The following is a 12,113-nucleotide window of genomic DNA, read 5'->3' on the forward strand; positions in this document are numbered from 1 at the left end:
TCTGTCAACTACCAAGAGAAGGGTGTTGAAATTTCCAAGTTGGGGTGCCTGGGTGGCTCAGTAGGTTAAGTGTATGCTTTTGGCTCAGGTCATGATCCTAGTGTCCTGGGATCAAGCCCCACATCGGGCTCCCTGCTTCTCCCTCTCCCTCTGCTGCTCTCCCTGTTTGTGCTCTCTCTTTCTCAAACAAATAAGCAAAGTCTTAAAAAAAGAAAAGAAAAGAAATCCTCAAGTACAGCTGTGGATTTGTCTGTTCCTCATTTCAGTCAGATCAGTTTTTACTTCACATTTTGCAGCTATGTTGTTTTGTGCATATACATTTTGGACTGCTAGGTCTTCTTGTTGGATTGACCTTGCAGTTATAGTGATTTGCATAATCTGAAGACTACTTTATCTGATGTTATGATAGCCATTCTTGCTTTCCTTTTGAGTACTGTTTGCCTGATCTGTTTTTTTTTTTTACTTTCAACTCTCATATATCACTATATTTGAAGTAAATTTCTTGTAGATGGCATTTTTTTTTTCATTCAATTCACTCTGCTAAGTGTGATATATGTGGCAAAAAAGAAAACCCAGGAAATTTATCTCTGTGGTGTTCCTTGGGTCTGAAGGACTCTACCCGGTCTGCCTTCTCTCTGTCTTTCAGAATCTTCTTATGTTTATTTCATGTATAATGCTGGGGAGTTCTAGTTGTAGTTAAGTGGGAGGAATAGATAAAGGTGTATCTACTCCATCTTCCTAGATGTAGAAGTCACTAGTCACATTTTGTAAGTCTTTTGTTGTTGTTGTTGCTATTTCTCCATTAGGAGTACAGTATACTACGGTGGTTTATGGAGGAAGTTTTGGAGTTAGACCAGTCAATATCCACCACTCTTGTGCCATACAAGATCGTGGCAGGGGAACAAATTTGTCCAAGACTTACATTCTTCACCAGTAAAGCCATACTTATCTCCTATCTTGCTTTGAGCGCTAAAAAAGATTATGTGTACAAGTGCTTAGCATACAGCTATTGAGAACTTGAAATATGGCCAGTAGGACTGAAGAAGTAAAGCTTCTAATTACTCAATTCTAAGTCATTTAAATTTAACTAGTCCCATGTGGCCTGTGGCTACTATATTATGCAATGCAGAGTTACAGTGTTATAAATAAGGACAGCAATAAGCCTCACAGTATTAATGCAGAGTAAAAAGAAAAATAAGGAAAACTGCTTTGAAGACACTAATATACAACCTAAAGTAATATTTTTAGTCAATATAATAACTAAAATATGTTTTGGGTAGGTACCAGAAAGTTATTTTTCCCCTTCCAAATGAGAACTGACCATTTTTGTTATAGACCTAAAGAGAAGGATAAATACCATCCAGAAATGAATGAAATGGAGAAGGACAGCTATAGGAAGTGAAATGTATGATTAGCCTTCCTCCAACATGTGCTCCCTTCTGTGACATACTCATTCAGCCGCACACTACAGCGTCTGCCTTCCATACTCTGTCACCTGCTGAGCCCCATCCTACATGATGGCTATGTCCTGGGAGCTAAGCATGGGTAGCAACTTCCATCTGCTTCCTCACAGAGCATTGCCTCATATGGAGCCCAGTCACCAATAAGAAAGTGCTCTCTTATGAAAAACTGGTCCCCTGTTCTCAAAAAGATTCCCCTCCGATAAAAAGTCATCTAAGGGAAGTAGATGAGGTTTGTTGACAAATTATTTACTGCCCCTCCCCCAACCCTCCCTAGCTACCCCAGTACCACCCGCCAATCCCGGCAGCTGTGGATTCCATTGTGGAAATGAGGACAAGTGAACTGGCTTCAAGAGCACCAGGATGGGTATTAGGTGCTTGAGTTATTTACTTATGCTTGCCACCAATGATCTACGTGGTACCAGAAAACTCCCCTCCGTTTCATCCTGTGTGAAATGGATGCTCAGAACTTGATGGCCCAAGACACCCACCAGGATCATAATTCCATTATTTATACCAGACATTTGTACGTTTCTGTGACTTTAAGGAAACAACCACCCCCTGATGTATATTACTGTACAGTAATAGATCTGAGGAACCAGAGGTGCGATAAGGCCATGATTTGGTCAAAGCCTCACAATAAGATGGTGGCAGAAATGGAAATGAAATCATCAAACTCCAAGCCCTTGGGTCCTTGCCCCATACCATGTTGCTCTGATCTCATTTAGAAGGAAGCATTTCTCAGGGCTGGAAAATGAAGACTAGAACTGCTTCTCTCTTCTTCCCCGCCCTCTCCTTGCTCAACCTTCACACCTATTAACACCAGCCCTAGTTTGGATGTATAGAAAAGAGAAGAAAAGCAGAACAAGAGAGATAGGGAGAACAAGAAAAAAAGGAGTGAGAGACATGTAGACAGAGAGTTTCCATCTGTCCAGATAGAAAGGCACTTGGGAGTTTCTAGGAGAGCTAGCACCTTCACAGAATCATGAACAGTTAAAAAAAGTGAAGATGGAGAGGTGACATGGCTTTGTTCCCTTTAACGAGGTCTATTTAGAAAGCAGATACAGGGACAGCAGAGCCTGTGAGTTAAGGCCCACTGGAGTTCCAATCTCCGTTCTGCTGCTTTCCATCTGGGGAAACTTGGTCAGGGCAGCCTCTCTGAACTTTATTTTTCTCATCGTTGTAAAGGGGGTTGTGATAACCACAGGGTTACTGTGAGGATTAAGTCAGAAAATGTATGTAGCACAGCTGTCCAAGATAAGAACGCAATAGAAGAGAAAATGTATTAGTTTGTACTAGAACCAGATATTCTGTTTCAATCAAGTGATCTTCCCGTTATAACATATTGCCCTACCTCTTCCCTCCCTCCTACCCAGTGCCAGCTCATTCTCCTAAGCCCTCTAATTAGCTAAATAAAGAGTGCAGACAGGGCCTATGTAAAAAAATGCTCTCTGAGCCAAGTGAAATCCCCAGGGAAGGAAAGAAACCCACATGGCCAATTACCATAGCATCATTTCATTTCCTCGGAGTGACTAATAACCAGAGATAGTCACTTAAACCCTAATTGCAGAAGAACAGGTAGAAATCATGTTAAATGAGCCCATCTTTATTTCTGGGGGAAAAGGCAGCAAGGCTCTGATCCATGAGTGTGCTCGCTTCTTAATCTTCCACAGAAAGAGAGGATATTGGACATTGCACTTCGACCACATCCATAGTTGTTTTTAAGCGAGTGGGCAGGTTTACTGGGTTGGGACTGAATTACCAGCATAACAGTGTGCTAACTCCGTTCTGTCAGCATTTGATTTTTCTAAATTCAAGCACTGCATCAGTGATGCCTGCATGCTGCGGAGAAACACTGACACGTGTCTCATCTTAACCTTCTAGACCTTCCAAGGCGTCAGTCCCCATACTGTGCTGAGCAGGGGCGGGAAGAGCGCCTTCTGTAGGAGGGTTTGATGGGATCTCTTCACTAAGGGCTACTGTGAATCATCACTGCCCACCCCCAAGCTTGTTTTCTGCTTTCCACCTGTAGTTTCTTTACCTTCCTACTTTCAACCATTCTTCCAGCTGACACCAAAGTCACAGGTTTATTTCACAAAAGGTGGAAGGCAAGTAGGAAGATAGATGCCTTTCATTTCCTAATTCTGTCCTACTTCCTTACCTACAAAGTGACCATGAGCTCTTTTCACTGACTATCACAGGGTCTGTCTTTACCCAAAAGGTCATGCTTATACTACCTGCAAGCCGTTGGCCATTCCTGCCAAAATGTCCTAATCCCTCCTACTTAAATGCTACTTATTTCCTAAATCCCAAGTCATGTGCCGCCTCCCCAAAAAGTCTTCCTTAACTACTTCAGCCCTTATACAACTCCTATCACTTCTTCAGAAAAAAACAACAAAGTTTAGATCATTACAGTATACTAATTATATACAAATTATATTGTGCATGTAATTTAGACTCCTCATTCTGATTTAATGATCCTTGAGGGAGATGACCAAATCTCTCCTCAATCTCTTACCATCCATAGGTGTCTTGGTTGAAGGCGACGCCCAGAATTCATTGTCAATTTGATACCTGCTTAAGACGGAAAACTTACTTCCAAGTTCAGCACACTGGTGTCTGTGTGAGGGCATGAGACCAGTAAGCCACAGAAACAACTTTCCACGGTATAATGGTTCAAATCAGCATAGAACACATTTCTTGAATGCCTCCAAATTTCTAGGTACTGAGCTGGCTGCTGACCATACCAGAAACATGTTCTGTCCAGAACAGTCTTTACCTCTTCTTTATAAAGAGATAACCAACCCAATTACAAGCTCGTCTTATTCTCATCGTGGAGACAATAAAAACAGGGTCCATTCTAGCTAAGCGAGTACTTCATGCCTGTCAGGCTCATCTCAAGTTAAATTTCCTTCTGTGAGCTTCCTCCAACTGTGTAACTGTAAGACTGTGTTTCCTAAAAATATGAAATGAGGAACGTTAGAAGAATTGAGGGGATGATCTTTTGAATCTACTTCCATGTAGCCGCTGAGTATTTCTGATTGGTAGGCAGGTCTATGTGCCATATTCGGAGACCCAGGCTCCTTCTGCAGGTGGCTCTGCAATGCCTCAAGACCTGGGGGTGACCTGGACCCAGGAGGAATGGCAGGGCTACATTATGGCTTTCATGGCTCTAACGACTTTGGCCTTCAGGGGCCCCTTCTTTCCTACAAAACAGTACATACTGTATTGTATGACTCAGTATAAAATATTATTATTACTGTATTTTCCTTGATCTATAAGTTGATTTTTAAAATTCTGATTTAAAAAAAATTAATACATTTCCATGAGCCCTGAAAAGTCTTGTGGGTCCCTAAGTACTGTGCTCAGCTAGTCTGTTCTTCCATCTTCCTGGTCTAAACCTCTGTAGTGCCAGCTGCCCCATGCTGTTGCCACGCAGCTCACACTGCCTTTCTTTGTCCACTTGATTCACACCCCTCAGACTCACCTGAGAGACAACAGGGCAGCAGGATCTGGGGCCTTTTGCTAGCTCTCTTGCACGCTGCACAGTGCTTTGCCTAGACATAGCTATCCTGGATTGGGCAATTTCCTTAGCTCACTCAACCTCAGTTTCCTCATCTGCAAAATGGACTGCAAGATCTGAATGCCCCTCACGATCCTGCTGTGCAGATGAAATGATTCCTGCTTAGACAACATCTGGAACATGATAAGCACTAAAAAATGGTAACTTTTTTTATCATTATGATTTCTTTAACATTTAACACTTTTTAAAAACATTAGTTATTATTATGATTGACTATGACAGTAACTCATATTTATTAGAACACTTGGGTGCTCAAAGAACTGCCCCAGGATGACAACATTTCTGCGGATTTTTGTCTCCTCACGGTCGAAGCTTGTTTACGGAAAACCGTGATGTTCGACGGAAAGGTTCTGATGAGGGTTTAAATCCCGCTCTGCCCCTCACCAGCTGAGTGACATATCACACACACTTGATCTCTCTGAGAGTCTCTTTTCTCATCTGTAAAATCAAATGACAGTGGTACCTCCCTCACAAGTATGAAAAAATTATTCTGGGTCTCCCTGTCACCAGGCCACCTTCCTTTTTTGTTGAGGAAGAAGATTGTGTCTAAACAAATACCTCCACTTGTCTGTGGTTATGAAAGCCTTTAAGGGAGGCCAGGAAGTTTGGTAGTTAAGCTCAAGAACGCTAGCTCTTTTCTCTGTCCCTAGCCCTGTGAGAATCGAACCAGGGAAGTCCTCCATCAGTCATTAACAACTTTACCTAAATGTGCTTTTTGTCTCCAAAAAGAAGGTTCCATCAGCTGAGGCAAGGAGGGAGGATTTAAGAATCCAGGAGAGCTGATTTCCCCACCCCCAACCCCACATATGTTTTTTTTTTTTTTTCCCTGCATTGCCAGAGTATGATGAAAGACTCTTGGTTTTAGAGTAACTATACTCCCTGTACAGCTCTCCTCTACTAAATGAAGTCTTAGGATAAGAATTATAATTCTTTCAAATCTTTGTGATCCACCACCTCAACCCTAAAATGGCAATCCTGTCTACTGCTTGGTGAGCTGACCATCCACTAGGGACACGTCATGACCACATACAGGATGACCTGGTTGAGAACCCAGGAACTGATTCCAGTACTGCCACATACCAGCTCCCTGAGCTGCATCACTTAGTCTCAGGATTCCTTGGTTTCTTCCCTTATAATGTGAATAATAATATAGTACCCACTTTGTAGGACTGTATGCATAAAGTGGTACATGTCAAGTTTACTCTGTCTGGCACATAATAATTCTGCAAAAGCATCACATCCCAGTACAGCAGAGGGACACTACAGAAGTGACTGCTGGCAGCTGGGAAACACACCAGGAATATGGGTGACAGCCTTCTAGCTGTCACCTGAGCCGGGGATGGAACCATCACTCGCACAGACCCACGGAGTCACTGGTGGCAAGTCTGCGTTACTTGCAGGCAAAGCCAGAATTTGGATAAACCCTACTGGATTCAAGACCGTATAAACATAGGGCAAAATAGAGGGCTGACAAAAACTGACAACAAAACAAGGCAAATTCAAATGGCTTCCAGTAGGATCCACAAAGCAGAGCTGCCTGGGAAAGGGGCAACAGGAAGATAAGATGGGTCCCGAAGAGCATTCAAAAAAATGTGAAAATGAAAATATATACAGGCTCCTGAAAGCAAAGAATACTACTGCAAAGATTTCAGTTCATCCTATATTTTTAATAAATCTAAAATAATCCAAATGGAATTTTCCTTGGCACTTAAAATTGTGTTCTAAATTCCACCGGTAAGAAAAACTGGCAAGGAAGAGATGGATGATTCAATAAACGGAGAAAGAAAATAACAAGAAACGAACAATAGGCAATATGATAAAATGCTTAATCACATATCAAAGAAATGCGGATAGAAGTCACATAACCCTTGATTCCACTTCTGAACACACAGAGCTTGCACCTGGAGCTCATTATGAACACGGGCAAAGAGGCAGCCACGGGACTCTGAAGAACAGCCTAACAGAAAATTAAAACTTCGAAAAAGATCAGTAGTTCCATAACCCACCATTCCCCTGAGAGACAGCTCCATGTGCACCCGGTAAGTTTCTAGAGATCTGAAAATCTTGAGCCAAGGAGCCATCAGATCCATTAGGGAAACAGTATCTGCACATCCCTAACGGCCAAGGGTGTGGAGGGAGGGTGGACTAGGGTGTTGCAAACTCTGGGAGACAACAGCAGGTGTGTGTGCAAAGGAGCCACTGCTCAATCCAATTCAACAGTGTGCATGAGAGCCAGAAGGACCCACCCCGGCCCACAGGAGGCAGAATTTAGGGGGAAAGGCCTAGGAATCCATAAATTAAAAAGCTTTCTAGATCATTCTTAGGCTCACCAAAGTTTAAGAACCAACACTTTAGCACATCCCACACAGAGCTGTCCCTGCCACACACCCACAGGCTGCCCTTGGACAGGGCCCTTGGACTGGGTCCCCCATGGGGGGTTAACAACCAAGACCACTCTTACAGAAGAGGCTTCGTGACTTCCTCCGTCTGTACCCACACTTGAAGCTTGGCAACAGTCCTGCACCCTCATCCTTCAAAGACAGGGGAGGACATGGAGAAACATGGCTGTGAGATTATGATGCTCTCTATAATCTCATTCTCATCAACTGGGTGCTAAGCCTGACTTTCTTCTGTTATCTCCCAAAACCCAAACTTAATCATCAGGACTTCCTGTTCTTGAGCATGAGGATGATAGCCGTCTGGAACTACAGGGAAATGACCATGAAAGGATGAGGCTGCAGAGCCAGAGGATATTTTTTTTAACACCAAAAGGGGAAGACTTGACAGAAGGTAAAGTCAGAGATGGTTTGTCTGGTGGGACGGCAGAGTCAAACCTTCTTATCAGTGTGGCTATGGCAAGAGTTTACAGAGATGATGGTTTACTTAAGGAATTAACTGAAAAATAAGCTGTTCTGCCCACATCATCTTAGCTGCCAAAATCCCAATTATTTCTTAGCCTGAAATGATCCTAGGAAAGGAACAATCCAAGTTCTACCAGTGTCAACTACTCCCTCTCGACTTTGTGTTAACTCTTTCACAATATTAAACTGTGATTCTTCAGCCTCTCGAACTGACCTGGGTTACTGCAGTAGCCTCCCAGATGGGGTCAGCTGGGGTCTCTCTCTTTCTTTCTCTCCCTCTCTCTGCTATTCTCTCTCTTTCTCTCTCTCTCACACACATACACATTTTTCTCCTTTTTATCTACTTCTTTTCACAAGGTTAAGGAATTTGATGAAAGCCCAAGACATTGGTCTTTATATTGGTCTCACTTTTGCAGGGAACTTCCTAAAACTTCAGGAAACTGAGGTCTTTTCAAAAGAAATAGGCTCAGGGGCTCCTGGGAGGCTCAGTCAGGTGAGCATCCGACTCTTGGTTTTGGCTCAGATCATGATCTCAGGGTCGTGGAATTGAGCTCCGGCTTGGGCTCTGTGCTCTGTGAGGAGTCTGCTTGAGATTCTCTCTCTCCCTCTGCCCCTCCCAACCTCGAAAATAAATAAATAAATAAATAAATAAATAAATAAAATCTTTGATAAATAAAAAAGAAATAGTCTGCTCAGAGATTCAGTGGGGCTCTGGAGCATGGATCCCTGATCATGGACCCTTGGCAGCTAAGGCAAGATCCCTGCTGACTTGTCAAACTCTCACATGGACGTTAAGAAGATTAAGATACTAGCATGCCTAACATAGCTAATAAGAACGATTTAAAACAATTGGCAAAAATAGACTGAGTTATGAAACGCTTATTATAGGATAATGGTCTGTGTCATAATAACAGCATATTGGGTCGGCTTAATTTCACACACCAAGAAGAAGAGAGACGATGCAGATGATACCGAGGCAGAAGGAGATTGAAACCGCAATGTTTGGTGGTCAATGCCCAACCTGGCAAGCAGAGACAGCCCCGCCTGGCCACAGGCACCGGCTGCCCGCCCATTGCAACACCCTCATCCCTGATCATGGCCAGTCTGGGAGGGGTGCTGAGGTCACAGAGATGTCCATTCACACCCGATGTGTCGGATATTGGAGGAGGATTATCTGTGTGCCCAAATATCCTAAATAGATTTTCCTCAATTTAAGAAGAGTCACACCAGTCTTCCCCTTTGTAGCTTGGGCACATCACTGACATGCTAGTTCTCTTCCTGTTCATTTTCAGGGACAAGAAGAACCTAATTCCACTCAAAGAGAGCTGGCTAAGGACCCCTTTGGGCCCAGAAGGATGGGGAGCACACTGCATGCAGCCCTTTCCCATGCCCCTCCCTGCCTCTTCTTTGCCCTGCCCTGCTCCCCTCTACATCCCTAAGCTGGCAGCCGGCAGCTGTGGCCGCCCTGAGCCGGGGCTCCCCTGCCCTATGCAGCCAGAAGCTCCAGGCTTGTAGGCTGGGGCAGGAGAGGATCCCTGCTGGTCTCTACTCTGTTTTTCTCATCCAGTTAGAGGAAGCAGCCACCTGGAGGCCAAGGCACTTTCCCAAGCATTGGCCTTGTCTTTCTCTCACCAAACTCTCTTTCCTTTCAAAAGGGAAATGGGCGGGGCATCTGGGTGGCTCTTTAGGTGGAGCACCAAGTCCTGATTTTGGCTCAGGTTGTGATCTCATGGGTCAGGGGACGGAGCTCCGAGACAGGCTCCATGCTCAGGGGAAGTCTGCTTGAGATTCTCTCTCTCTGCTTCTCCCTTCCCTACTCTCTGCCTCAAATAAATAAACCTTAAAAAAAAAAAAGACACAGGGAAAGGGGCCAGTTTCAGTCTACAATGAGAAATGACAGACCCAAGCAAAGGCCTGATCAAAGATGAGCCCTGTGACCTTCAGGGGGATGCTCAAGGTGGGAATGTAAGCAGTGGGAAACTGACACCGCTGGTGATGTCGGGTGGTGTTAATGGAGTCTGAAGAGGTTATCTGCAACATATTTTAAAACTGAAAGCATGTACACCCTTTAAATCAGGAGCCATCTTCTCAGGAATCTATCTCATGGAAGCAAAAGCTTCCCACGTACATACGCACTTCTGTAAACTCTGTGCGCTATTTGGAGGCAAAAGTCTGGAAACTGGGTGAGCATCCATTGATAAAGGAGCGAATGAATGTGACAGACCACAGATGGCTTTCATACAGAACTAAACAAACACAGGAAAAACAGAGGCAAATACATGGGCGCCTGGGAGGCTCAGATGGTTAAGCAGCTGCCTTCAGCTCAGGTCACGATCCAGGGTCCCGTGATCCAGCCCCACATGGGGCTCCCTGCTCATTGGGGAGCGCTCTTCTTCCTCTTCCTCTGCCCCTCCCCTTGCTTGTGCTTTCTCTCTCTCTCTCTCGAATAAAAAAAAAAAAAAAAACACAGGCAAATACAAAAACACATGTGAGCATGTGATTTCTTGGGAGAATTTGGTGGGGCTGATGTTAGTGTATAGGACAAGAGATGGGGAGGAACTGCCCCTCCCACCAAAAAAAAAAAAAAAAAGGAAGAAAGAAAAAGAAAAAGGATGACACAAAAAATTCAAGCAGGTGGTATAGTCAGAGAAGTAGATTGAGGTTTATGGGACATGCTCTCAGGATCACATCTGTTGGGAACAGAAGTAAGCCGGGCCTCTACCATCCCAGTGGAGTTGGTAGTGCTGGACAGTTATCCTGAATCAGGACGAAGATCAGTCACTGGACTCAGGATGCTCCCTGGAAGGAGGTCAGAAGAGGGTGGCAACAGGAGGGGAGGCAGCTGGGAGCTGTGAGGTGTCAGTCCTCTGGCACCAGGGGGTGTGGTCACATTTGTGTGTTTGTGAAATTATTCGTAGAGTGTGCATGCTGCTGCACAAAGAAAATGAGTGAAGAGAGGAGTGGCCTCTTTGATTCTTGGATTTTAAGTTTATTTCCAACACTGCCACTTCTGAAGCCTAGCCAGCCTCCGTACCAAGGGGAACCAGACGAGACTCCCAGCCAAGGCAATTCTGGTGGCAATACTGCCTGATGATTTCCCCTGACCACGTCACAATGGAAACCAGGAGCCAAGCTCCCAGCCGAACCAAGGTCTGCTCCTGAGAACTCTGACTGCCTTCTATTTTTGAATGGGTTGGAAATAACACCAAGGGATAAATTTTGTCTTCCTTTTGCTTGTCAGGGGTGGGTACCTTGAATATGGGTCCAAACTGAAATCAACCATAAAATACAAAGACCTCAGAAGGACAGGAAGGGATAGCTACATAGTGTGCTGTAAATTTGAAGCAATTGCTCTGATCCAGCCCTAACTAGGAAGCCCAGTGGTGCTTCGGTTAGGAACCCCTTGAGACCAATTAAGATGCTATGAAAAAGTCAGGAACCTCATAATTGACATGTAATCAGTCCCTCAATCCCATTTTCTCTTCTTGCACCATATTACTAAGGCAAAGTGGACATGCTGCTTTCACCCTGCCTATTTCTCCCAAGATTACCTTCCACAGTCATCTCAAAGATGTCATCCCTATCAGCAAGTGTTTGAGGAACAAAGGTGAGGAAGAGGAAGCTAATACAGAGCTTCTAAGTTCCGTGTTTCTACTGATATGGAAAGAATGGTCCAGCAGCCTTTCAAGTTCCAACCATTTCCACTGTTCTGGAAATAACAGCTAAGGTAATCAGCCAAGAAAAAGGTGAGTTATACATATTGAAAAGGAGGATGAGAATTAGTGAATGTATTTTTGTATATCTGGATTTTTGTATCTTTGGATAACCCAAAAGAACTAGCGGACAAAGATTTACTAGTACTATAATAAGAAAGCAGGTAGGTGGGATGATTAAACATTAAACATAGTAGAAATCTATAGTTTTCTTATATACTAGAAATAATTAGAATTGTTGGAATATGATGGGGAGACAAAATTCCATCACAGTAACAATAAAAATATAAAATACTTAGGTATACATTTAGCAGGGAATGTACAGAATAAACAAAGATAAAGCTACAAAAACTAACAGCCTTCAACAAAGTGATCCATTCCTGGGTGGGAAGTTTTTATATTGCGAAGATTTCAATTCTGTTCATTTTAATAGACAAGTTAACAGAATTCCAACCAACAGTCTGTTTAGGACTAGGTGATTCTAAACTTCACTCAA

At 43.7% G+C, this 12,113-nt stretch overlaps 1 protein-coding gene across 1 annotated transcript in view; it reads right to left on the reverse strand.

Annotated features, from left to right (window-relative positions):
- The window catches only part of LOC111156412 (adrenoceptor alpha 1A), a 109,721-nt gene that overhangs the window by 66,668 nt on the left and 30,940 nt on the right, over nucleotides 1–12,113 (reverse strand). The window lies entirely within an intron of this gene.

Source organism: Enhydra lutris, unplaced genomic scaffold (assembly GCF_002288905.1).
Source record: "Enhydra lutris kenyoni isolate GAN:26980312 unplaced genomic scaffold, ASM228890v2 scaffoldscaffold3, whole genome shotgun sequence".
Taxonomy (NCBI): Eukaryota; Metazoa; Chordata; class Mammalia; order Carnivora; family Mustelidae; genus Enhydra; species Enhydra lutris.